The sequence below is a fragment of the Notamacropus eugenii genome, chromosome 1 (genome assembly GCF_028372415.1).
Source record: "Notamacropus eugenii isolate mMacEug1 chromosome 1, mMacEug1.pri_v2, whole genome shotgun sequence".
NCBI lineage: Eukaryota > Metazoa > Chordata > Mammalia > Diprotodontia > Macropodidae > Notamacropus > Notamacropus eugenii.
The window spans coordinates 458,687,973-458,715,857 of record NC_092872.1 but is presented as its reverse complement, the minus strand read 5'-3'; the positions used below and the strand labels follow the sequence as shown (position 1 = coordinate 458,715,857).

The 27,885-nt window shown below is 43.8% G+C and overlaps 1 long non-coding RNA gene across 1 annotated transcript in view; it reads left to right on the top strand.

Moving 5' to 3' along the window:
• Window positions 1-27,629, top strand: part of LOC140519248 (uncharacterized) — a 35,448-nt gene extending 7,819 nt beyond the window's left edge. The window contains exon 3 of the long non-coding RNA XR_011972143.1: window positions 292-27,629. This is a non-coding gene — a long non-coding RNA (uncharacterized lncRNA). The remainder of the gene's footprint in view (window positions 1-291) is intronic.
• Window positions 27,630-27,885: the final 256 nt, after the last annotated feature.

Sequence of the window (27,885 nt, the reverse complement as noted above, 5' to 3'; positions counted from 1 at the left end):
TTGAACCCAATTCTATCTCTTTCCCTTGAAGTTCATAAACATGCTTAGCTGTGTTCGTGAGAATGAATGCTAAAGTCCAACAGTCCCAAGCCATTGTCTGTAAGGTTGTCATTACTGTAGAAATTTCCGTTTTTCTTCCAGTCTATACTTTCCCTAATGAAGGGTGACAGCCCCACCCCCAGAATCACAGGACAAATGATCACCTTGTGAAAAGTAAGAGCTGTGCCTCTTGGGCAATACAAGAACAGTACAGTTAGACTTTGTTTTGATGATTTGCTCTTCTTCTTTCAGGACCAGAAGTAAGTCAACAATGTGAGAGACCAGGTCATCCAGATCAGAATGCGTAAAAGGAAAAGCAGAAGAAAGAGGAAGAAGAAGCGGAAGAGGAAGCGGAAAAGGAAGCCCAACTGGAAGAACATTCTTCGAAGATGGTTACAAAGGTCGGTCAAATATTCTGCAGTAACAGCCCCTCGGTTGCGTTAATCAATGCCTAGCGTATAGCCTTATCTCATCTGGGGTCTTGAGAGAAGATCAAAAGGAGGACGAGAAATATAAGGAGGATTTGGGGAAGCATCCCTACAATCCTACAAAAACTTAGCAGGTGATTTCTACACTGACAAGTTGAGGGGTGAATTCTGTAACCCCTCAGGAGAATATGGCCAGCAAACCTCAGAGTTAGAGAGCTGTTCTGTAGTTCTTACAAAACTATCCAGTCCACCCCTACATTTAACAGATGGAGAATCCATCTTGGGAAGTACTTGCCCAAAATCACAAAAGAAGCAAAGATGAGATTTGAATTCAGTCTTCTGACTTCAAGTCCAAGGTTCTTTTGAAGGGACCTTAGAGATACTCTGGTCCTGCTCTGTAAATTTGCAGCTGGTGAAACTGAGGCCTTGAGGGCAAATTGCCTGAGCTCCTGGTCTACTACTAATTAGCTATAATGTAGAAGAAGTAAGCATCCCAGCATGCTTGCAAATAATTCATGTACCTGGGTCTAATACATCTTATTTCCTGGCATTTCTAAAGAGGAAATAATAGACAGAGATAGATCATTTTGTCCAAACTGTGTGAGCAGCTTTGTTGTAACTGCTGCTCTGGGCTCAGGCAGCTGCCAGGCAGTGAAAGTAATCAGAACCATGGAGCGATGTGGTCTCTCTGGGGAACCACACCCTATTTTTTGGCCCAAGACCATTTTCCTAAACGGAGCATTGGCTCCTGGAAACCATTGTACTTAATGGGGCATTGGCTCCTAGAAACTATTGTGCTTAATGGGGCATTGGCTCCTAGAAACCATTGTGCCTAACGGAGCATTGGCTCCGAGTGGCTCCAGGTACGCTCCTGGAGGGGCTCTGGAGCCACAGACACTGTAGGCTGAACTCCCTCTTAGGATGGCTGAGTGAAGCCTGTTAAAGAGTCGGTTGCTCAGGGAGAGGGAGGGATTATGCCAGAGCTGTCACTAGACTACTGATTTCATTCATTATGTCACTTCCCTGTTCAAAAACTTTCCAGTGGTTCCCTACTCCTGATAGGATCAAATCCAGATTCATTAGGCTGGTGACCACATTCCAGTCCCATACTACCTTTTCCAACCCTATCTCCCATTCTTCAAATGATTCAACACTTCAAGGATCTGTAATTTTACTGGTGTGGGAACTCATTTCACTGATAGAGGTTGTAACCCCTTCTGTGGCTTAGCTGATATTCTTTGAGAGGTACTGTTTCCAAAAACTTTCATCACCTGAGGTCAACCTGGCCCTAAGTCTTTATGAACTTAGCTTGGTTGGTCCTCATACAACAGTCCATCCTTGACCCATCCTTGGAGACCTGGCAAGGGAGCTTGTTCTCCTACCCCCTGGGGCACAGACTTCAAGGATTCCCAGTCACCTTCTCCACACCACAATGAGACCTCTGAAGAGGGTCACTTGAGCTGAGCTTCACACAGGAGATGAGACTTGAACCTTGTCATCTTTCCAAGGCTTAGCCCAAGCCCTACATCCTCCATGATGCCTTCCCTGACCCACACAGTCTCAGGGGACCTCTCCCTCTTCTGAACTCAAACAGCACTTGTCTGTACTGTATTGTTTGATTGGCACTCACGTCATATAGTGTCCAGTGAGTGTTCTTCTGTTGTTGTTTTGTATTGTTACTCAGCTTAACCTATGTGTTAGCCTGGGCTCCCTTGCCAAATGGTGAGCTCGAGCTTGTGTTGAGGGCCGGGAATGTGCTTTATATGTCTTTGTAGCTCCCAGGGTGAATGTAGTCTAGCATTGGGCTAGGCACATAGTTCTCTTGGGTTGGTACTTATTGTTTTTTGTTTTTTTTAGGCTGGGTTATTATTTCTTTGGTTAAGGTCCTAAAAGTAAAATACTTTCTTCTGGACCTTAGAGAAGCTCACAAACATCTCAGCCTTCGGAATTTTCAACATTGCTCAATTGTATTCCCCTTTGGGATTGAGTCCTTCCTTCACAGCAAGAGAGGCATATACAATGGAGGGAAAATGGCAGTGGGATAACTGTGTCTAGTGAATGAGTGCCATTGAGTGGAAGTCACAGGGAGAAAAATTGTAGCCTAGCACAAGGAACAACATTCCTGACAATCAGAACTGTCCTGCAATGGATCAGTAGGCCTCAGAAGGGAGTGAGAGTTTCCTGACTGGATGTGTTCAACAGAGACTCAGAGAAACTGCCCCTCCACCCATTCTCCCCACAGCAATATCACAGAGTGGGGGGGTGGATGAGATCACTTCAAAAATCCCTCCTGTTTCTGAGTCTTTACTTAAACACTTCAGGAACATTGTAGATATTCCAAACACAGGTTGTGACCCCTCTACAAACTTAGAAACGGGTCTTTAGAGAGTTGCTGTGGGGAAATTTGTAAGATGTTTCTCCATCAACAGACCTATGGTACTGCGCAGGAGCCTGTCCTGAGAGTCTCAGATTTTATAATAAGGGACCCATTACAGAGTGTAATTTAGTGGTTGTGGGCCATCATAGGAAGGAAAGTTCATGGGCCAAGGGCTTTGCTTAGACTCTAACATAAGGGAAGGGGATCACATTTTAGGAGGACAAAAAAAATCTCTCTAACAGCACCAAGTTTGCTGCTGTTGCCTGAGCGCTGACAGCCGGAGGTCTCTCTCTCTCCTTCTTCCCTCCTCCTCTTTGCTCGCTCTTCCCTGGATGAGCTCCTTTTTTGGAAGGACTTTCCAATTTGTTCAGAGGCTGTGCTTGAAAAGGCACTGGCTAGAATGTGGCCCAAGGCACCTGTAACCAAGCCTCTGCAATTAGAGATGTGATTCTTGCCCCTCTTTGGGAATATTGTGGCACCAGCATGTGTGACTTTCCAGGTGACTGAAAAGGCAGCAAGATTTCTTGGGCCAGGAGTATGAGTAGCAAAGAAGAGGGAGGAGCAGGAAACTCTCCTGTCTAGTAAAGAGCCCTCCCCTGGCCCTGAAAGGCAATCTGATGGTGACAAGGACAGAACCCATTATGGAAGAGCTCATTATTTCAAAAACTGCAAGTCAAACTATGCCTCCTGGTGCCAGCAATGGGAAAAAATTTGGTAAGATAGGATTAGTATAGAACTTAAGTATTAGCTTGGTGCCTCCCCCCTTTATACTGCTGGTTTTAGCCTATCCTTCCTTTACCACACTAGCATTATATAGGGGTTTTGTTGTATACACCAATAGTATTGCAACTTGTATTCAAAGAGTTTCTTTTATCCAGGGAATGCATCAAGTTCATACCTACCACCTTAGGGATAGTCACAACACCTGCTTCAAGGTAGAAGAAGCAGGAACAGTCAGTCTTGTTCTGTTTCAGTGTTAAACAATTCCTTGTAAGAAAGAGAAACAAACAATAGGCACTAATTTGGTGACTCAGAGAGGGAATGCAACATGTTGTGTCTGTAGGTGCCCAACTCTCAGCCAAGAGAGGAAGGCCTGTTTCATTAGCTGGTCTTTGGAACCAGAAGAGTCATTTATAACTATGCAGAGTTTGGGATCCTTTTTTCATTCTTTTCATTTATTGTATATACATATATATATATATATATACACACACACATACATATATATTCTTCTCTTGAATATGCTTACTTGATTGCATCAGTTTATATAGGCCTTCCCATATTTCTCTGAATTCCTCACCTTTATCCCTTCATATGACACAATAATAATACTACCTTACATGGGTACTGGAAAAGAATCTGTTCAGTCATTCCCCAAATGAAGGACACCTGGTTTATTTTCCATTCCTTGCTAAAATACACACACACACACACGCATATACATATATACACACATGCATGTACATATATACATACACACACATATAGCACCTATATCAGGTTTAGGTGAAACAGGTATGATCAGAACCAGTGCAGTTCCACAATAAGTCTGCCTTGTAGTAGGGGAAAACAGTCAGGTGTTAGCAACTCCAAGATCACCCTGGCTGACAGTGCAGGCAACAATGTGCAGCCATAGACCCAAACCTCTCATCCCAAGGAGGGGAAGTATAATGCATCATCTGCTTTCTACAGTCAAGACAGATCATTACAATTAGCCAGAGGTTAGCTTCTTTTTTAGCATTTTTTTGTTTTTTCATTTAGATTATTGTAGTCATTGTATATATTCTGCTCCTGATTGAGCTTACTTCACTCATAAGATCGAAAACGTCTTTAAATGTTTCTTAATTTCTTAATATTACTCCTTTATTCCTGTACAATAATATGTTACGTTCGTACGTGAGGACATGATTTACTCACCCATTCCTCTAGGGGAAGGCACCCGGGTTGTTTCCAATTCTTTACTACAAAGTATATTGACAGCACCTATAAAAAGGTAGAAAGAGCAGGTATGGTCGTCCCCACTGGAAATCCACCTTGAACATGCCTTGTAGCAAAGAAAAACTGAAGCAACAACAACCCAAAGGGTGACCCTGTCAGGCAACGAATGTAAAAAGAGTGAAATTGTAGAGCCCAAACTCTAAGACCAAAAGAAAAAGGCATGGTTCAGTATCTATTGTTGGGGAAAAAAATTGGTCTTGAAAATTATTCAGAGTTTAGTTTCTTTTTTCTTATACATACTGTAAATGGTGAATATGTTTTTATTTTAGACAGATTTTCTTTACATAAATTTGTTAAAAATCTTCCAAGGATTCTCAGAATTCCTGACCTTTACATATTCTTCTTATAAAACAGTGTTGAGTTATAATCATAAAGAAAGTCTTCCTCAAAATGTTCTCTTCCTTTACATACTTACTGTATTCACTGAACTGACAATAGTTTTAGAAAAAAAGTGAACAAAAATCCACCTAAGTCTCAACGTCTAGGGAGGGAGGTGTCATGTTTTCTTATTTATTCTTTGTAAATACACAGATAAGAAATTCTTCTTTCTTCTCTTTTTCTCTTCAAGACTGTGGTCAGTATATGGTCAGAAATCTGTCCGTCATGTCTCATCTGAAAGACTTACTGCTTTGTTTCCATTTCTATGATTGAGCGTACATTAACAAAACTTTGATTCAGGCAAGAGAGAACATGGTTGGCCACTTTTATGTAAGTACTACCACGAACCTGCACTTTAGCAAAACAAATAAAAAATGTGAGAAAAGATCACAGCTAAATGGAAGTGAAAAGGTGCCACAATTTAAAATGACAGAACCCCAGTTGTCATTCTAGAGGAGGGACCCTGGTTACTTTTTATCTGTTCTATCATATATGAACGGGTCACTATATTGGTAACTAGAGATCATCACAATTACTCAGACAGCAGTTTGCTCTTTCCTCTCTTTATCCACTGACAAAAGCAACCACTGTAGAGACAATAAAAATTGGCTGTCCAGAATTATTCAGTTGTAGGGCCTCCAGCTCCATTCCACATTGTAACTAGATATTATATCAATTCTGACATAAAAAAGTAAAATGAGCATGGTGGTTTATACTTATGTAAGTGACACCTTGAGCATGAATAGAAAAAGATGGAAAAAGAATAATCGATTAACTCAACAAAAAGTGACCATGTGTGAAAGAGAAGGCATTATTTGGATTCATATTGCCTTAGCTCTCTGGACATAGAAGGAAAAATGATTCCTAATTTACTCATACACAACCATATTGGTAACTATAAACAATGAAATCCAGCAACTCTCTGATCTTATTTATCAAACAAAAATAAATATAGAAAGTCACTAGATAGAAGTAGTCTCCTTGATAGTGAGGACATTCAATTAAGTCTAGCTCAAGGAATAAGGAAAAGAGAGGTCTGAACTCCTATATAATATTCCTTGAATTAGTTCTCTAACAACAAAAATTCATTTCAAAAATAACAAGGGAAAAAGTAACCCTGTCCTAGAGGGTAAACTTTATTGAACCTAAGTTCCCCACAAATCAAACAAGAACCAGGCAGCAAATACTCTAAACACTTTCCTCACTGGCATATTACTAACTCTAATATATCATTTAAAGGCTTCTCTTAAAACTCTCCTACCTCTATCACACAGTTGTCTGTGTAGAGATGAAGATTCCTCAGTCATTCTACCTCAGAACATCCAATAATATGTTTCCATTTCTTCATGAAAAGCACTTCTCTTCCATAAGAATGAGAGTGGAAAACACAAGGGGGAGGTGCGGCATTGCACCTGGAGTCCTGCCCCCCTCTGCCAAGCAGGGGCAGGAGGTATCCTAACCAGCTGGCTCTCTGCCCTACTGCTCACTCCAAAGACTCAAGCAGATCCTTGTTCCTTCTGCTCTTTTGCTACCATCACATAATCCACAGAGTAGAGACAAAGGTTTCTCAGTCATTCAACACCCAGAGGGCCCCTGATTTGCATCCATTTCTCTGCTTTACATGGCTTCCAATCCACTGGGATTGAGGGGAAGTCCACATGGCCACCATGTTGATCCACTTTAACCCAGCTCTGTAGCAAAGAAAATTCACTTGCCCAATAGCTAGCCAAAGGGAAACCCTGTCTGATGGGGTAAACACCATCATGTACCTGTAGCCCCCACCTAGCAGCCCAGGGGTGGGTACATACTTTCTAATCACTTTTCTCATATCCTTACAAGTCCTTGCAGTGATTCTTAAAGAAACTTTCTTTCTCTGCTTTGGCCTTCAACACAAAATCCTCAGCCTCATTATGAAAGTTTCTCAACCATTCTCCATCTGCAGGGCCTCTGGTTTCTTTCAACTTCTTTGTTACATAAGGCTTCTGTTCCACCTGGATCAAGGGTAAATCCACATGAGTGCCTGCCCTCATGTATGGTGCTCCTTGACCCAGCCCTGCACCAAAGAAAACTCACTTTCCCAACAGTCAGATAAAAGGGAACCTTCTCTGTCAGGGCAGGTACCACACTGCACCCTCATTCCCCTCCTCACAGCCCAGGAGTGGACATTCTTAGTGCTCACTCAATCTCAGGCCAAAACATCAATTTTATCTTTCTGATTTCAGTTATGAAATACAGATACACATTAAAATACACAGAAACTCTCAGAAAGGATCAGAAAAAAACAGTGACACAGAACAAAGTCCTCTGTACAGACCCTGGTTTGTTAGACATTCCAGTCCCAGAATAGGCCCCATTTCTTTCACCAGTTCTTTGCTAGGGACAGCTTCCATTCTACTGCCATGCAGGTAGAATGGGCATGGGATATCACCCCCATCTATTTTGTTCCTTGCCTGGGCCTTCTAACTGAGAAAACCTACTTAATCCAGAGCTAGCTCAAAGGTGAACCTGTCTGTCTGAGGAGGTACCCCATTTCACTCATCACTGCCCTCCCTTAAGCACAGATGTCTGGAAACTCACTTACTAATCTGCTCTCTGGAGACCAAGCTGGGTTGTGATATACAGTCATAGGTTCTGGCAGGTCTCTCCATTGGACAGTGGCCAGGATTTCAGCAGTGATGGTCCTTGGTTGTTCAGCAATTTACCAGCAGCAGTCCCTCTAGTTTGTAATACGTGACTAATCAGGGCATCAATTCCACCCAGGGCAAGGGTGAAGGATCACTGAATTGCAACCCAATATACCTTGTTCCATGCTGGGACCTTGTAGCCCAAAAAACTTACTGCAACCACAATCTACCCAACATTAACCCCTATTGTTAGGGAAGGTACCACATTACGATTGGAGTCCCACCTCACCTCTCTGCCAAACAGGTCAACAGGTATAACCATCTATCTATTTGCCCTAAGGCTCTTCTGGAGTTATCAGAGCCTTGCTCGAGCTGCTCTTTTGCTCTATCATATAATCTTCAGAGTAAAGGCAAAGGTTTCTCAACCATTCTCACCTGTAGAGTTCCCAGACTGTATGCCCTATTGTGTTACATGGGACTTTTATTCCACTTGGACAAAGAGGGAGTATACTTAGCTAGCTGCCAAGATGAATAATCATACTTGAATCATCCCAGGACCAAAGAAAATTCAGACTCATAAAAATTGCACTAGAGGGAACCCTGTCTGATATGGTAAACAGCATAATGTACCTGTAATACAGGACCACGCAGCTCAGGGGTTGGGGTCGAAGAGTTAAGTAAAAAAGAATGCAATCTTACAGAGTAAATATGATCATGAACCTATTGTCCTCTGCCTTACAGTCCAATAGTACCAACATTTTTTCAAATCATCTTTCTGTTGCACAAACCAGTTTCTCCATGAAGCCACGCAGAATATTTTTTCTTCCTTCTTTGGCATCCATCCTAGAATCCTCAGAACCCTAATGAAGCTTTCGCAGCCATTTTCCACCTATAAGGCACCAGGGTATACCCATATCTTTATTACATGGGCCTTCCATAACACCAGGATAGAGGAAGAGTCCACACACCCGTCTGCCCAATATGGGATTCTTAAGCCAACTCTGTAGCAAAAAAAAAATTCAATCTCCAAACACTTAACCACCAAGCACTTGTAGACACCAACCCTGCAGCCCAGAAGTAGGGGCATGTTTTTCACACACAATTCTGCTGTCCTGACAAGTCTTTCTACTAACTCATGGAGTGGCTTTCTTTCTCTCTTTCTTGGCCTCAATAAGAAAACCCTTAATACCCCAGTAATGGTTTCTCATCCATTGTCCACCTGTAGATTCCCCGGTTTGAAATCACCTCTTTGTCACAAAGGCTGTCCATCCAATGACATAGGGGGAATCCACATGGCAGTCTTTTCCATGTGGGATACTTTTTAAACCAGCCTTGTGACAAAGAAAATTCATTCGCCTAAAACTAAAGCTAAAGGGAACCCTGTCTGACAGGGTAAACACTATCAAGCAGCTGTAGTCCCCCACTTCTCAGCCCAAGGGTAGGAGCATGTTTTGCATTTACTTTTCTGCTATCTTGACCAGTCTATCTACTGACTCAGGTAGTGCCTTTTTCTCTCTCTACATTTCCTCCAAACAAAATCCTCAATATCCTAGCAAAGGTTTCTCAGCCATGCTTCACAATCAGGGGCCTCAGTTTGTACTCACTTCTTAATTACAAGAGCATTCCATCCCAACAGGACAAAGGGAGAATCCCCAGGTCTGCATACCTCATGGGGGATCCTTCTTAAACCACCTCTGCAGGAAAGAAAATCCACTGTCCTAATGGTGAAGGAAAAGGAACCCTGTCTGACAGGGTAAACACCATCAAACGTGGAGTACCCCACCTCAAAGCACAGGGGGAGGGGCCTGTTTTCCACTCATCTTTCTGCTGTCCTGACAAGGCTTTCTACTACCCATGTAGTGGGTTTCTTTCTCTCTTCATTGACCTCCAAAAGAAAACCCACAGTTCCCTACTAAAAGGTTCTCAACCACTCTTTAGTAGTTTGTATACACTTCTTTGACACAAAGGTCTTCCAAAACATCGGGACTGAGAGGGAGTCCAAATGACTGTCTGCCTCATGTGGGATCCTTCTTAAGCCAGTAGTCCTGTAACAAAGATAATTCAATCTCCTTACAGTTAAGCAAAATGGAACTGTCTCACAGAGTAGTGATCATGAAGCATCTATAGTCACCTACCTTGTAGCCCAGGGAAAGGGGCCTGTTTTCCACTCAGCTTTCTCCTGTACGCAATAATCTATGTACTGACTCATATAGTGGCTCTCTTTCTCTCATCATTAGTCTCCAAAAGAAAACATTCAGTTTCCACTCACCCATTCTACACACACAGGGCCCCAGATTTCTACCAATTTCTTTGAGACAAGGGCCTCCCATAGCACCGGGACTGAGAAGGAGTCCATCTGCCTTTCTGCCCCATGTGGGATCCTTCTTAAGTCAGCCCTGTAACAAAGATAAATCACTCTCCTAGCAGTTAAGCAACAGGGAACCCTATCCAACAAGTGACTGACCCCCAACTATCTCTAGTCCAACAAAGTTGCAACCCACAGGTAGGCACCTGTTTTCCACCCATCATCCTCCTGTACTCAACAATATTTTTATTGATTACTGTAGCGGCTTTCATTCTCTCTTCAGTGGCCATGAAACAAAACCCTCAGTTTCCCAGGAAAAGGTTCATACCAATTCTGCACCTGCAGGGCCCCTGATTTATACCCATTTCTTTGATATAAGGGCCTTCCACAACACCAGGAAAGAGAAGGAATCCATATGCCTGTCTGCCCCATGTTGGATCCTTCTTCAGTCAGCCCTGTGTCAAAGATATTTCACTCTCCTAACAGTTAAGCAAAAGGGAACCCTGTCTGACAGGATGAACACATTTAATCAACTGTAGTCCCCCACTTTGCAGCCCAGGGGTAGGGGCCTATTTTCTACTTACTTTTCTGCTTTCCTGACCTGTCTTTCTACTGACACATCTAGTGATGTTCTCTCTTCATTGGCTTCCAAAAGAAAACCCTCAGTTCCCCAGTAAAAGGTTGTCACCCATTCTCCTCCTGTAGGGCCACTGGTTGTACCCACTTCTTTGATACAAGGGCCTTCCACAACACCAGGACTGAGAGGGAGTAAACATGCCTGTCTGCCCCATGTTGGATTCTTCTTAAGTCAGCCCTGTGTCAAAGAAAATTCACTCTCCTAACAGTTAAGCCAAAGGGAACCCTGTCTGACAGGGTAGTGACCACCAAGCATCTGTAGTCCCCCACCTTGCAGCCCAGGGCTAGGGGTCTCTTTTTCACTCACCTATCTCCTCTGTTCAACAATATTTTTACTCACTCATGTAATGGTTTCCTTTCGGTCTCCACTGGCATCCAAAAGAAAACCTTCAGTTCCCCAGTAAATGGTTTTCACCCATATTCCACCTGCAGGGCCACTGGTTTGTACCTACTTCTTTGACACAAGGGCCTTCCACAACAATGGGCCTGAAAGGGTCCACATGCCTGTCTGCCCCATGTTGGATCCTCCTTAACTCATCCTTGTGACAGATAATTCACTCTCCTAACAGATAAACAAAATGGAACCCTGTCTGACAGGGTGAACACAATTAATCAACTGTAGTCCCCTACCTTGCAGCCCAGGGGTAGGGGCCTATTTTCTATTCACTTTTCTGCTTTCCTGACCTGTCTTTCTACTAACACATCTAGTGATGTTCTCTCTTCATTGGCTTCCAAAAGAAAACCCTCAGTTCCCCAGTAAAAGGTTGTCACCCATTCTCCACCTGTAGGGCCACTGGTTGTACCCACTTCTTTGATACAAGGGCCTTCCACAACACCACAGGACTGAGAGGGAGTAAACATGCCTGTCTGCCCCATGTTGGATCCTTCTTAAGTCAGCCCTGGGTCAAAGAAAATTCACTCTCTCAACAGTTAAGCCAAAGGGAACCTTCTCCCACAGGGTAGTGATCACCAAGCATCTGTAGTCCCCTACCTTGCAGCCCAGGAGTAGGGGCCTCTTTTCCACGCACCTATTTCCTCTATTCAACAATATTTTTACTCACTCACGTAATGGCTTCCTTTCTGTCTCCACTGGCATCCAAAAGAAAACCCTCAGTACCCCAGGAAAAGGTTTTCACCCATTTTCCACCTGCAGGGCCACTGGTTTGTACCCACTTCTTTGACACAAGGGCCTTCCACAACAATGGGACTGAGAGGGAGTACACATGCCTGTCTGCCTCATGTTGGATCCTCCTCAAGTCACCCCTATGTCACAGATATTTCATTCTCCTAACAGTTAAGCAAAAGGGAACCCTGTCCGACAGGGTGAACATAATAAATCAAGTGTAGTCCCTTACCTTGCAGCCCAGGGGTAGGGACCTGTTTTCTTCTCACTTTTCTGCTTCCTTGACCTGTCTTTCTACTGACACATCCAGTGGTGTCCTTCTGTCTTCACTGACTTCCAAAAGAAAACTCTCAGTATCCAGTGAAAGGTTCTCATCAATTCTTCACCTGTAGGGCCCTTGGTTTGCACCCACTTCTTTGATACAAGGGCCTTCCACAACACCAGGACTGAGAGGGAGTCCACATGCCTGTCTGCCCCGTGTTGGATCCTTCTTAAGTCAGCCCTGGGTCAAAGATATTTCACTCTCCTAACAGATAAGCAAAAGGGAACCCTGTCTGACAGGGTGAACACAATTAATCAACTGTAGCCCCCCACCTTGCAGCCCAGGGGCAGGGACCTGTTTGCTTTTCACTTTTCTGCTTTCTTGACCTGTCTTTCTACTGACACATCTAGTGGTGTCTTTTTGTCTTCATTGACTCCCAAAAGAAAACCCTCAGTTCTCCAGATAAAGGGTTCTCACACACGCTCCACCTGTAGGGCCACTGGTTGTAACCACTTCTTTGATACAAGGGCCTTCCACAACACCAGGACTGAGAGGGAGTCCACATGCCTGTCTGCCCCATATGGCATCCTTCTTAAGTCAGCCCTGTGTCAAAGAAAATTCACTCTCCTAACAGTCAAGCCAAAGGGAACCCTGTCTGACAGGGTAGTGACCACCAAGCATCTGTAGTCCCCCACCTTGCAGCCCAGGGCTCAGGGTCTCTTTTTCACTCACCTATCTCCTCTATTCAACAGTATTTTCACTCACTCATGTAATGGCTTCCTTTCTATCTCTACTGGCATCCAAATGAAAACCCTCAGTTCCCCAGTAAAAGGTTTTCACCCATATTCCACCTGCAGGGCAACTGGTTTGTACCCACTTCTTTGACACAAAGGCCTTCCACAATAACAGGCCTGAGAGGGACTAACATGCCTGTCTGCCCCATGTTGGATCCTTCTTAAGTCAGCCCTTTGTCAAAGATATTTCATTCTCCTAACAGTTAAGCAAAAGGGAACCCTGTCTGACAGGGTGAACACAATTAATCAACTGTAGTCCCCCACCTTGAAGCCCAGGGGTAGGGGCCTGTTTTCTACTCACTTTTCTGCTTTCCTGATCTGTCTTTCTACTGACACATCTAGTGATATTCTCCCTTCACTGGCTTCCAAAGGAAAACCCTCAGTTCCCCAATAAAAGGTTCTCACAGATTCTCCACCTGTAGGGCCCCTGATTGTACCCACTTCTTTGATACAAGGGCTTTCCACAACACCAGGACTAAGAGGGAGTCCACATGCCTGCCTGCCTCATGTGGGATCCTTCTTAAGTCAGCCCTGTGTCAAAGAAAATTCACTCTCCTAACAGTTAAGCCAAGGGGAACCTTCTCCCACGGGGTAGTGACTACCGAACATCTGTAGTTCCCCACCCTGCAGCCCAGGGGTAGGGGCCTCTTTTCCACTCACCTATTTCCTCTATTCAACAATATTTTTACTCACTCACGTAATGGCTTCCTTTCTGTCTCCACTGGCATCCAAAAGAAAACCCTCAGTTCCCCAGTAAAAGGTTTTCACCCATTTTCCACCTGCAGGGCCACTGGTTTGTACCCACTTCTTTGATACAAGGGCCTCCCAGAACACCAGGACTGAGAGGGAGTCCACATGCCTGTCTGCCCCATGTTGGATCCTTCTTAAGTCAGTCCTTTGTCACAGATATTTCATTCTCCTAACAGTTAAGCAAAAGGGAACCCTGTCTGACAGGGTGAACACAATTAATCAACTGTAGTCCCCTACCTTGCAGCCCAGGGGTAGGGGCCTCTTTTCTACTTACTTTTCTGCTTTCCTGACCTGTCTTTCTACTGACACATCTAGTGATGTTCTCTCTTCATTGGCTTCCAAAATAAAACTCTCAGTTCCCCAATAAAAGGTTTTCACCCATTATCCACCTGCAAGGCCCCTGGTTGTACCCACTTCTTTGATACAAGGGCCTTCCACAACACCAGGACTGAGAGGGAGTCCACATGCCTGTCTGCCCCATGTGGGATCTTTCTTAAGTCAGCCCTGTGTCAAAGATGTTTCACTCTCGTAAAAGTTAAGCTACAGGGAACCCTGTTCCACAGGGCAGTGACCACCAAGCATCTGCAGTCCCCCACCTTGCAGCCCAGGGGTAGGGGCCTCTTTTCCACTCACCTATCTCCTGTACTCAACAATATTTTTACTCATTCAGGTAATGACTTCCTTTCTGTCTCCACTGGCATCCAAAAGAAAACCCTCAGTTCCCCAGTAAGGCTGTCACCCATTCTCCACCTGTAGGGCCACTGGTTGTACCCACTTCTTTGATACAAGGGCCTTCCACAACACCAGGACTGAGAGGGAGTAAACATGCCTGTCTGCCCCATGTTGGATCCTTCTTAAGTCAGCCCTTTGTCAAAGATATTTCATTCTCCTAACAGTTAAGCAAAAAGGAACCCTGTCTGACAGGGTGAACACAATGAATCAGCTGTAGTCCCCTACCTTGCAGCCCAGGGGTAGGGGCCTCTTTTCTACTTACTTTTCTGCTTTCCTGACCTGTCTTTCTACTGACACATCTAGTGATGTTCTCTCTTCATTGGCTTCCAAAAGAAAACCCTCAGTTCCCCAGTAAAAGGTTGTCACCCATTCTCCATCTGTAGGGCCACTGGTTGTACCCACTTCTTTGATACAAGGGCCTTCCACAACATCAGGACTGAGAGGGAGTAAACATTCCTGTCTGCCCCATGTTGGATCCTTCTTAAGTCAGCCCTTTGTCAAAGATATTTCACTCTCCTAACAATTAAGCAAAAGGGAACCCTGTCTGACAGGGTGAACACAATTAATCAACTGTAGTCCCCCACCTTGCAGCCCAGGGGTAGGGGCCTCTTTTCTAATTACTTTTCTGCTTTCCTGACCTGTCTTTCTACTAACACATCTAGTGATGTTCTCTCTTCATTGGCTTCCAAAAGAAAACCCTCAGTTCCCCAGTAAAAGGTTGTCACCCATTCTCCACCTGTAGGGCCACTGGTTGTACCCACTTCTTTGATACAAGGGCCTTCCACAACACCAGGACTGAGAGGGAGTAAACATGCCTGTCTGCCCCATGTTGGATCCTTCTTAAGTCAGCCCTTTGTCAAAGATATTTCATTCTCCTAACAGTTAAGCAAAAGGGAACCCTGTCTGACAGGGTGAACACAATGAATCAGCTGTAGTCCCCCACCTTGCAGCCCAGGGGTAGGGGCCTCTTTTCTAATTACTTTTCTGCTTTCCTGACCTGTCTTTCTACTGACACATCTAGTGATGTTCTCTCTTCGTTGGCTTCCAAAAGAAAACCCTCAGTTCCCCAGTAAAATGTTGTCACCCATTCTCCATCTGTAGGGCCACTGGTTGTACCCACTTCTTTGATACAAGGGCCTTCCACAACACCAGGACTGAGAGGGAGTAAACATGCCTGTCTGCCCCATGTTGGATCCTTCTTAAGTCAGCCCTTTGTCAAAGATATTTCACTCTCCTAACAATTAAGCAAAAGGGAACCCTGTCTGACAGGGTGAACACAATTAATCAACTGTAGTCCCCCACCTTGCAGCCCAGGGGTAGGGGCCTATTTTCTATTCACTTTTCTGCTTTCCTGACCTGTCTTTCTACTAACACATCTAGTGATGTTCTCTCTTCATTGGCTTCCAAAAGAAAACCCTCAGTTCCCCAGTAAAAGGTTGTCACCCATTCTCCACCTGTAGGGCCACTGGTTGTACCCACTTCTTTGATACAAGGGCCTTCCACAACACCAGGACTGAGAGGGAGTAAACATGCCTGTCTGCCCCATGTTGGATCCTTCTTAAGTCAGCCCTTTGTCAAAGATATTTCATTCTCCTAACAGTTAAGCAAAAGGGAACCCTGTCTGACAGGGTGAACACAATGAATCAGCTGTAGTCCCCCACCTGGCAGCCCAGGGGTAGGGGCCTCTTTTCTAATTATTTTTCTGCTTTCCTGACCTGTCTTTCTACTGACACATCTAGTGATGTTCTCTCTTCATTGGCTTCCAAAAGAAAACCCTCAGTTCCCCAGTAAAAGGTTGTCACCCATTCTCCACCTGTAGGGCCACTGGTTGTACCCACTTCTTTGATACAAGGGCCTTCCACAACACCAGGACTGAGAGGGAGTAAACATGCCTGTCTGCCCCATGTTGGATCCTTCTTAAGTCAGCCCTTTGTCAAAGATATTTCATTCTCCTAACAGTTAAGCTAAAAGGAACCCTGTCTGACAGGGTGAACACAATGAATCAGCTGTAGTCCCCCACCTTGCAGCCCAGGGGTAGGGGCCTCTTTTCTAATTACTTTTCTGCTTTCCTGACCTGTCTTTCTACTGACACATCTAGTGATGTTCTCTCTTCATTGGCTTCCAAAAGAAAACCCTCAGTTCCCCAGTAAAAGGTTGTCACCCATTCTCCACCTGTAGGGCCACTGGTTGTACCCACTTCTTTGATACAAGGGCCTTCCACAACACCAGGACTGAGAGGGAGTAAACATGCCTGTCTGCCCCATGTTGGATCCTTCTTAAGTCAGCCCTTTGTCAAAGATATTTCATTCTCCTAACAGTTAAGCAAAAGGGAACCCTGTCTGACAGGGTGAACACAATTAATCAGCTGTAGTCCCCCACCTTGCAGCCCAGGGGTAGGGGCCTATTTTCTACTTACTTTTCTGCTTTCCTGACCTGTCTTTCTACTGACACATCTAGTGATGTTCTCTCTTCATTGGCTTCCAAAAGAAAACCCTCAGTTCCCCAGTAAAAGGTTGTCACCCATTCTCCATCTGTAGGGCCACTGGTTGTACCCACTTCTTTGATACAAGGGCCTTCCACAACACCAGGACTGAGAGGGAGTAAACATGCCTGTCTGCCCCATGTTGGATCCTTCTTAAGTCAGCCCTTTGTCAAAGATATTTCACTCTCCTAACAATTAAGCAAAAGGGAACCCTGTCTGACAGGGTGAACACAATTAATCAACTGTAGTCCCCCACCTTGCAGCCCAGGGGTAGGGGCCTATTTTCTATTCACTTTTCTGCTTTCCTGACCTGTCTTTCTACTAACACATCTAGTGATGTTCTCTCTTCATTGGCTTCCAAAAGAAAACCCTCAGTTCCCCAGTAAAAGGTTGTCACCCATTCTCCACCTGTAGGGCCACTGGTTGTACCCACTTCTTTGATACAAGGGCCTTCCACAACACCAGGACTGAGAGGGAGTAAACATGCCTGTCTGCCCCATGTTGGATCCTTCTTAAGTCAGCCCTTTGTCAAAGATATTTCATTCTCCTAACAGTTAAGCAAAAGGGAACCCTGTCTGACAGGGTGAACACAATGAATCAACTGTAGTCCCCCACCTTGCAGCCCAGGGGTAGGGGCCTCTTTTCTAATTACTTTTCTGCTTTCCTGACCTGTCTTTCTACTGACACATCTAGTGATGTTCTCTCTTCATTGGCTTCCAAAAGAAAACCCTCAGTTCCCCAGTAAAAGGTTGTCACCCATTCTCCACCTGTAGGGCCACTGGTTGTACCCACTTCTTTGATACAAGGGCCTTCCACAACACCAGGACTGAGAGGGAGTAAACATGCCTGTCTGCCCCATGTTGGATCCTTCTTAAGTCAGCCTTTTGTCAAAGATATTTCATTCTCCTAACAGTTAAGCTAAAAGGAACCCTGTCTGACAGGGTGAACACAATGAATCAGCTGTAGTCCCCCACCTTGCAGCCCAGGGGTAGGGGCCTCTTTTCTAATTACTTTTCTGCTTTCCTGACCTGTCTTTCTACTGACACATCTAGTGATGTTCTCTCTTCATTGGCTTCCAAAAGAAAACCCTCAGTTCCCCAGTAAAAGGTTGTCACCCATTCTCCACCTGTAGGGCCACTGGTTGTACCCACTTCTTTGATACAAGGGCCTTCCACAACACCAGGACTGAGAGGGAGTAAACATGCCTGTCTGCCCCATGTTGGATCCTTCTTAAGTCAGCCCTTTGTCAAAGATATTTCACTCTCCTAACAATTAAGCAAAAGGGAACCCTGTCTGACAGGGTGAACACAATTAATCAACTGTAGTCCCCCACCTTGCAGCCCAGGGGTAGGGGCCTATTTTCTATTCACTTTTCTGCTTTCCTGACCTGTCTTTCTACTAACACATCTAGTGATGTTCTCTCTTCATTGGCTTCCAAAAGAAAACCCTCAGTTCCCCAGTAAAAGGTTGTCACCCATTCTCCACCTGTAGGGCCACTGGTTGTACCCACTTCTTTGATACAAGGGCCTTCCACAACACCAGGACTGAGAGGGAGTAAACATGCCTGTCTGCCCCATGTTGGATCCTTCTTAAGTCAGCCCTTTGTCAAAGATATTTCATTCTCCTAACAGTTAAGCAAAAGGGAACCCTGTCTGACAGGGTGAACACAATGAATCAGCTGTAGTCCCCCACCTTGCAGCCCAGGGGTAGGGGCCTCTTTTCTAATTACTTTTCTGCTTTCCTGACCTGTCTTTCTACTGACACATCTAGTGATGTTCTCTCTTCATTGGCTTCCAAAAGAAAACCCTCAGTTCCCCAGTAAAAGGTTGTCACCCATTCTCCACCTGTAGGGCCACTGGTTGTACCCACTTCTTTGATACAAGGGCCTTCCACAACATCAGGACTGAGAGGGAGTAAACATGCCTGTCTGCCCCATGTTGGATCCTTCTTAAGTCAGCCCTTTGTCAAAGATATTTCACTCTCCTAACAATTAAGCAAAAGGGAACCCTGTCTGACAGGGTGAACACAATTAATCAACTGTAGTCCCCCACCTTGCAGCCCAGGGGTAGGGGCCTATTTTCTACTTACTTTTCTGCTTTCCTGACCTGTCTTTCTACTGACACATCTAGTGATGTTCTCTCTTCATTGGCTTCCAAAAGAAAACCCTCAGTTCCCCAGTAAAAGGTTGTCACCCATTCTCCTCCTGTAGGGCCACTGGTTGTACCCACTTCTTTGATACAAGGGCCTTCCACAACACCAGGACTGAGAGGGAGTAAACATGCCTGTCTGCCCCATGTTGGATCCTTCTTAAGTCAGCCCTATGTCAAAGAAAATTCACTCTCCTAAGAGTTAAGCCAAAGCGAACCCTGTTCCATAGGGTAGTGGCTACCAAGCCTCTGTAGTCCCCTACCTTGCAGCCCAGGGGTAGGGGTCTCTTTTCCACTCACCTATCTCCTCTATTCAACAATATTTTTACTCACTCATGTAATGGCTTCCTTTCTGTCTCCACTGGCATCCAAAAGAAAACCCTCAGTTCCCCAGTAAAAGGTTTTCACCCATATTCCACCTGCAGGGCAACTGGTTTGTACCCACTTCTTTGACACAAGGGCCTTCCACAACAACAGAACTGAGAGGGAGTCCACATGCCTGTCTGCCCCATGTTGGATCCTCCTTAACTCACCCTTGTGTCAACGATAATTCACTCTCCTAACAAATAAACAAAATGGAACCCTGTCTGACAGGGTGAACACAATTAATCAACTGTAGTCCCCTACCTTGCAGCCCAGGTGTAGAGGCCTGTTTTCTACTGACTTTTATGCTTTTCTGACCTCTCTTTCTACTTCCTCATGTAGTAGCTTTCCTTCTTTCTTCATTGACTTCCAAAAGAAAACCCTCAGTTCCCCAGTAAAAGGTTGTCACCCATTCTCCACCTGTAGGGCCACTTGTTGTACCCACTTCTTTGATACAAGGGCCTCCCAGAACACCAGGACTGAGAGGGAGTCCACATGCCTGTCTGCCCCATATGGCATCCTTCTTAAGTCAGCCCTGTGTCAAAGAAAATTCACTCTCCTAACAGTCAAGCCAAAGGGAACCCTGTCCTACAGGGTAGTGAGCACAAAGCATCTGTAGTCCCCCACCTTGCAGCCCAGGGATAGGGGCGTCTTTTCCACTCACCTATCTCCTTTACTCAACAATATTTTTACTCACTCATGTAATGGCTTCCTTTCTGTCTCCATTGGCATCCAAAAGAAAATCCTCAGTTCCCCAGTAAAAGGTTTTCATCCATTTTCCACCTGCAGGGCCACTGGTTGTACCCACTTCTTTGATACAAGGGCCTCCCAGAACACCAGGACTGAGAGGGAGTCCACATGGCTGTCTGCCCCATATGGGGTCCTTCTTAAGTCAGCCCTTTGTCAAAGATATTTCACTCTCCTAACAGTTAAGCAAAAGGGAACCCTGTCTGATAGTGTGAACACAATTAATCAACTGTAGTCCCCCACCTTGCAGCCCAGGGGTAGGGGCCTGTTCTTTACTTACTTTTCTGCTTTCCTGACCTGTTATACTACTGACACATCTAGTGGTTTTCTTCTTTCTTCATTGGCTTCCAAAATAAAACTCTCAGTTCCCCAGTAAAAGGTTGTCACCCATTCTCCACCTGTAGGGCTACTGGTTGTACCCACTTCTTTGATACAAAGGCCTCCCACAACACCACAGGACTGAGAGGGAGTCCCCATGCCTGTCTGCCCCATGTAGGATCCTTCTTCAGTCAGCCCTGTGTCAAAGAATATTCACTCTCCTAACAGTTAAGCCAAGGGGGACCTTCTCCCATAGGGTAGTGACTACCGAGCATCTGTAGTCCCCCACCCTGCAGCCCAGGGGTAGGGGCCTCTTTTCCACTCACCTATCTCCTCTACTCAACAATATTTTTACTCACTCATGTAATGGCTTCCTTTCTGTCTCCATCGGCATCCAAAAGAACACCCTCAGTTCCCCCGTAAAACGTTTTCAACCATTCTCCACCCATAGGGCCCCTGGTTTGTATCCATTTCTTTGATACAAGGACCTTCCACAACACTGGGACTGGGAGGGAGTCCACATGTCTGTCTGCCCCTTCTGAGATCCTTCTTAAGCCAGCTCTGTAACAAAGACACTTCATTTACCTAATAGTTAAGCAAAAGGAAACCCTGTCTGATAGGGTAATCATAATCAAATATCTGTAGTCTCCCAACTGGCAGCCCAGCCCTCTTTTCCACTCACCTTTCTCCTGTCCTCAGTAATCTTTTAACTGAGTCATGTAGTGGCTTTCTTTCTCTGTTCACTGGCCATGAAAACAAAACCCTCACTTCCCAAGTAACAGTTTCTTACCCATTCTGTACCTGTAGGGTTCCAGGTTTGAACCCACTTCATTGATACAAAGACCTTCCACAACACAGGGACCAAGAGGGCATCCACATGGCTGTGTGCTCCATGTGGGATCCTTCTTGAGCTAGTCCTGCCATAAAGTTAAGCAGAAGGGAACTCCATGACCATCAAGCATCTGTGGTTCCCCACTTGGCAGCCCAGGGGCATTTTTCCACTCCACTTTGTATCGTCCTGACCCATCTTTCTTGTGCCTCATGTAGTGACTTTCTTTTTTCTCTTCATCACCTCCAAAAGAAAATCCTCAGTCCTCCAGTGTAGGTTTCTCACCCATTCTCGACCTGTAGGGTTCCTGGTTTGTACCTACTTCTTTATTATAAGGGCATTCCATTCGAGCAGCACAAAGAGATTATCCCCATGCCCCTCTGACCCAGATGGGATTCTTTTAAACCAGTCTCCTAATGAAGACAATTCATTCTCCTAACAGTTAAACAAAAGGGAACTCTGTCTCATTGGGTAAATGCCATCAAGCATTTGTAGTCTTCCACCTGGCAGCCCAGGGGACAAGGCATATTTTCCACTCACCTTTCTGATGTCCTAACCAAAAGGGAATCCTGTGTCACAGGGTAAATGCTACCACGTACTTAAAGACCTCCAACTTGAAGCTCCGGGTAGGGTCATTTTTTTCAATTCACTTTTTTGCTACCCTAACTCTTCCCACTCTTGATTCATGCAGAGCCATTCTTTATTCTACTTCATGCACCAACACAGAATCTCCGGCACTCTAACAAAGGTTTCTCACCCATTTTCCACCCATAGGGTCCCTGTTTGTACCCATCTTTTTGTTACAAGGACTGTACATTCCATCTGTACATAGGGTGAGTCCAAGTGGCAGTGTGCTCCATGTGAGATTCTTCTTAAGTCGGCCCAGTAGCAAAGAAAATTCACTTTCCCAACAGATAACAAAAAGAGATCCCTGTCTAACCAGGTAAACACCTAAGCATCTGTAAAACCGCACCTCAAAGCCCAGGGGTAGGGGCATCTCTTGGATCAGGTTTCTGCTATTCTAACTACTCATTCTATTGATGCAAGTAGAGGTTTCTTTTGACTATACTTTGGCTTATAACACAGAACCCTCAGTACCCCAGTAAAGGTTTCTCAGCTATTCTCTACCTGTATTCCCCTCTAATTGTACCCACTTCTTTATTACAAAGGCATTCCATTCTAGGGGGACAAAGAGGGACACCCCATGCCTGTCTGCCCCATGTGGGATCCTTCTTAAGCAAGACTGTTAAGAAAGAAAAGTTACTCTCCTAAAAGTTAACCAAAAGGGAACCCGGTCTGACAGGGAATACCACCAAGCATTGGCAGTGCCCCACTTTGCAGCCCAGGGGTAGGGGTATGTTTTCCATTTACTTTTCTGCTGTCTTTACCAGTCTTTTTACTGACTCAGGTAAATGGCTTTCTCTCTTCATTAGCTTCCAAAAGAAAACCCTCAGTTCCCCTGTAAAAGATTCTCACCCATTCTCCACCCATAGGACCCCTAGTTTGTACCCACTTGTTTATTACAAGAGCATTCCATTCCACCAGCATGGAGAGAGAGTCCACATGCCTCTCTACCCCTTTAGGGATCCTTCTTAAACCAGCGCTGTAGGAAAGAAAATTCACTCTCCTAACAGTTAACCAAAAGGGAATCTGTCTGACAGGGAATACCACCAAGCACCTGTAGACCCCACCCTGCAGCCCTAGGGTACAGGCATGTTTTCAAATCACTTTTGTGCTACAGTAACTCTTCCCAATATTGTGGAATTTATGTGGAGGCATCCTTTTAATCTACTTTGCCCAGCAACACAGAACCCTCAGCACCCTAATAAAGGTTTCTCACCCATTTCCCACCCCTAGGGCCTCCCAGTTGTTCCCACTTCTTTGTTATAACTTCCTTCGTTTCCACTGGGATCAAGTAGGAATCCGCTGGTGGTTTGCTACCATGTGTGATCTTCCTTAAGGCAGTCCTGTTGCATAGAAAATTCTTTCTCAATGGTTAATGTAAAGCGAACCCTTTCTGACTGGGTAAATCCCATACAGCAACTATAGTGTTCCTCCAGGCAGCCCAGATGTTGATGTATGCTATCACCTTTCTGCTATCCTAAAGTGTACCTATGTTGATTCATGCAGTTTTTCTTTCTCTGTTCTTTGGCCTCCAACAGACTATTCCTTGCATGGAGAGAAAGGTTTCTCAACCATTTTTCACCTCCACAGCCACTGATTTGTACTCACTTCCTTGATATACTGGGCTTTCCATTCTCCCAGTATTTGGCAGGCATCTGCCACCTTATGTGATCCTCCTTGAGCTAGCTCTCTTTGAAATAAAATTCACTCTCACAGTAATTAAATATAAAAAGGCCCTCTGTGATAGGGTAAAGACTATCATGCACCTGTAGTTCCTCATCTCACTTTCCAGGTATTTGGGTATACTTTCTAATCATCTTTGTCATATCCTTACAAGTCCTTGCAGTGATTCTTAAAGAAACTTTCTTTCTCTGCTTTGGCCTTCAACACAAAATCCTCAGCCTCATTATGAAAGTTTCTCAACCATTCTCCATCTGCAGGGCCTCTGGTTTCTTTCAACTTCTTTGTTACATAAGGCTTCTGTTCCACCTGGATCAAGGGTAAATCCACATGAGTGCCTGCCCTCATGTATGGTGCTCCTTGACCCAGCCCTGCACCAAAGAAAACTCACTTTCCCAACAGTCAGATAAAAGGGAACCCTCTCTGTCAGGGCAGGTACCACACTGCACCCTCATTCCCCTCCTCACAGCCCAGGAGTGGACATTCTTAGTGCTCACTCAATCTCAGGCCAAAACATCAATTTTATCTTTCTGATTTCAGTTATGAAATACAGATACACATTAAAATACACAGAAACTCTCAGAAAGGATCAGAAAAAAACAGTGACACAGAACAAAGTCCTCTGTACAGACCCTGGTTTGTTAGACATTCCAGTCCCAGAATAGGCCCCATTTCTTTCACCAGTTCTTTGCTAGGGACAGCTTCCATTCTACTGCCATGCAGGTAGAATGGGCATGGGATATCACCCCCATCTATTTTGCCCCTTGCCTGGGCCTTCTAACTGAGAAAACCTACTTAATCCAGAGCTAGCTCAAAGGTGAACCTGTCTGTCTGCAGAGGCACCCCATTTCACTCATTATTGCCCTCCTTTTAAGTACAGTTGTCTGGAAACCCATTTGCTACCCTGCTCTTTGGAGACCAAGCAGGGTCATGATATCGAGTCAGGGGGCAGGGCTTCTCACACCATTTCTCACTTGCAGGGTTTCCATTGCTGTATAGTCAAGGGTTGGTCTGCCATTCTCCACAAAAAGGATGTCCCTGTTTGTTTTTCAGGCTTTTCTAATGAGGGCAGGTCTTACATTGTGATCAAGGTGGGATGAATATGGGGTCCACCTCCATGTAAGTTCCTCTTTGCATTGGCTCTACAGCAAAGACCAGACAGAGATCACCAGTGAGTTCCAAGCTGACCCTGTCCACCAGGGAAGTCACCACCTTTCACCCTGAGTGTCCCAGCTCTGAGCACAGAGATGGGCCCAACATGCTAACCTGCTCTCTGAGGCCAAGGAGGGTCTTGAAATCCAATCAGAGGGCAGGTTTTCTGTCTCCTTTGGTCAGTGACTGGTATATCAGCAGTATATATATATATATATGGTTCTTGGTTGTTCAACCATTTACCCTCAACAGTCCTCCTGGTTTATTTCCAATATTTGGTTAGCCAGGGTATCCATTCCACCCAGGGTAAGGGTGAAGGAGCACTGGGTTGCAGCCCAACGTACCTTGCTCCTTCCTGGAACTCTGTAGTCAAAAAAAGTTCACTACAACAACAAGCTGCTTAATAGTAACCCTGATTGCCTGGGAGATTTTCATTTTGCACATTTTTTGTTGTTATTTTTGTTGTTTTTTAGGACTCGAATTAATTCTTCTATATGGTATTCTTCATTACATGTTACCTCCTTTCTTTACTCTTTCTTGGACATCATTTTCCGTTGTTATTTTACATTTTTTATCATGCATGTACTATCTCAGTATCACAATTTGGCTTTTTTCTTTCACTCACATTGAACCATGCCTTTTCATACACAAATATAATTAGGTATTGGTTTTCCAGTTGTATATCACTGTCTGGCTCGTGGTTCAACACTGGAGTCAAATTATGAGTTTGCTTTTAAATGCTTAGCAATTGGTTCTTTAAAATTGCATACTTTGTAGATAGAGCTCAGCCACAGGAGTCAGGAGAACTTTTCTTCAAATCCAGCTTCAGACTCTTATTAGATGTGTGACCCTGGGCAAGTCACTTAACCATCCCTATTTCAAAAATAAATTAAAAGAAAATTATGTACTTCAAGTGTTTATCTTTTCTATTACCCATTTCTTTATAACTTTCTTTGTTCAAAAGAATATTAAAACAATATCTGATTTGTACTTTACTGATGGCAGAATCACATATCCTTACAGTTTGAAATTTTACAATCCACTCCCAATGTTAAAGTGATACCAATATCCCCTTTACTCAAAGGTTCTTCATCTTCTCAGGACAATATAAGAGGCATGTTTAATTCTTTCAACTCGGGAACTCTGTTTTTGTTCATTTCAATTCTCTTAATTTAGTTCTGTCTTTTGTGTTTTTTTATTTTTCCTGTTTTTTAACTTCTGCTAAATTCACCATACATCATCTCATATACATCTTTTCATGGTGCTCAGAATTCTTTATTTCAGTACAATATATCCTTTATTTCAATACAACATATCCTTTAATTCAGAACAATTTCATTAGCATAGTATTGACACTGATTTGTTTAGCCACATCTGAGCTAAAGGGCACTTGGGTTGTTTCCTTTTCTTTGCTACAAAGTATATTTACCTCCCCTAGTTCAATTTAACAGGAACCATTTCTGATACCCCTATTTTACAGATAATAAATTTCAAATGTTGAGAGGTCCAAAATTTTGTTGGACTGGTAGAAAGAAATGCTTTAGGGTTATTCATTTCATTGGGAGCCTAGAAAAATGGAATTGGGAAACTTTGGCATGTCATCATTCCAATAAAGTTTCCTGAGATCTAAGTTCTATGAGCTCAGCTATGTCATACAAATAGCCCTTCCTCAGAAAGAACGCATCTAAGCCATGCCAGTCCTCTGTCATCTTATTGGGCATAAGGCTTTACAACCTCTCAGAAAAACTTTTTCCCCAATGTTTTAAAGCCTTAATTGTTAATAATATCACCTTTTGTTTTAAATAAGCTCATACCTTCAGATTATTCACCAAAACAGAAATGTAGATTTGTGAATTATGTCTTCCTAGATTTGAATTCAATGAGCAAATTATTCCTCAGCATTTTCTTGCTAATTTCCAGACTAAGTAAGGTCCATTTTTTTTCAACCCGGTGCTATACTCCTCATGTTCTCATACTCTTTTAAAACAAAGGCCCACAAAAAAAAAGTAATTTTCATCTCTGAATAAGGCCTGATCAATATGGAATATAGTTGAGAAAGCCTTCCTTTCTAGCTTTTGCATGTGGCAATGTAGTACGCGCTTATTGGGTTGCACATAGTAGGTACTTAATAAACATTGCACGGAGTAGGTGCTTTCAAATATTGCACATCGTAGGCATTTAATAAATTGCACAGAGTAGGTGCTTAATCAGTGTTTGTTAAATTGAGAGAAAAACATCGTCCATGATCGATCTTTCCCTCGTAGTACCTCACATCGCACTTTGTTTTCACTTCTTTCACAATTCTTGCTGTCTTTTTAAAATCATAAATGTATCATATCATAATCATATATCTATCACATTTTTATTAGATTGTAAACTTCTTGAGGGCAAGAACTATCTATCTTAGTACCCACCAAATTGCTCTGCTACATAAATACTACTGTATTCGCTTAATCAATGTTTAATTTTTGATTTGAGTACAATTGTTTCCTTGTCAATGCTTCCTAGCACTCTGTTAGGATGCCTGTACTGCACGATTAGCACCTTATTATATATTATCCTGTTATATCTTGTAGCATTATTTTGAGAAAAGCAAAGAGCTTCACATACTATAAAACACTGTGTGCGTGCTATTATTGTTACTATTATCATTGTTCTTTTCTAGTTGCTTTTATCATGTAATTTAGCACTTTATGTATTAGTATATCACGCTGTGGTGTTATCTATATTGTTATTTTGTGCGTATATCTTATTTCTCCAACTAGATTGTAAGAATAAGCTAGGCAATGACTATGTATACCTTACAAATAGTATATACTCAATAAATGCTTATTGAATGATTGTCTGGCGGAATGACTCATCTTTGATTTAAGGGACCTCAGACAGGGGATAAACTCGGCTTTTCTTGGTGAAGTCCTTTGCCAATGATCATATCATGCAACCTGCCAGACTGCTGCTCTCTGGGGTTAAGATACAAAAATGATTCTTTTCTTGAACAAATCTCTCATAGTGTGATCTTTTTTTATCTTCCCATTACTTCCCTTGTTCAATTATGAACAAGTAAAGAATCAACATCACCTTGGTAAATTTCTTGAAA